We start from the raw sequence: 296 nt of genomic DNA, 5'->3' as shown, positions 1-296 counted from the left end.
ACTTTTTCGATCTAATATTGCTAATTTTAACAATTTTTTATTTTGCTTATTCCACTGTGGATGCTCTAAGTATCTCTTATTTAGATTATTGTTAGCAGAATCGAAGAATTAGACACAAGGTGCCGCATGTGTTGCTGGTTTTAACTTCCATCATACGGAGTAAAAGCTCGGAGGACAAGCATTGACAATTTGACATTGTTGTCAAATTAAAAGTTTAGGGTTTAAACCGATAAAATTATAATACAGGTCTTCGTTTGTAACACGGATTAAATTATAGGGTCTAAAATGAGATTTTA

This window comes from Rhododendron vialii, chromosome 9a (assembly GCF_030253575.1).
Source record: "Rhododendron vialii isolate Sample 1 chromosome 9a, ASM3025357v1".
Classification (NCBI taxonomy): domain Eukaryota; kingdom Viridiplantae; phylum Streptophyta; class Magnoliopsida; order Ericales; family Ericaceae; genus Rhododendron; species Rhododendron vialii.
Note: the sequence above shows the minus strand (reverse complement) of the source record.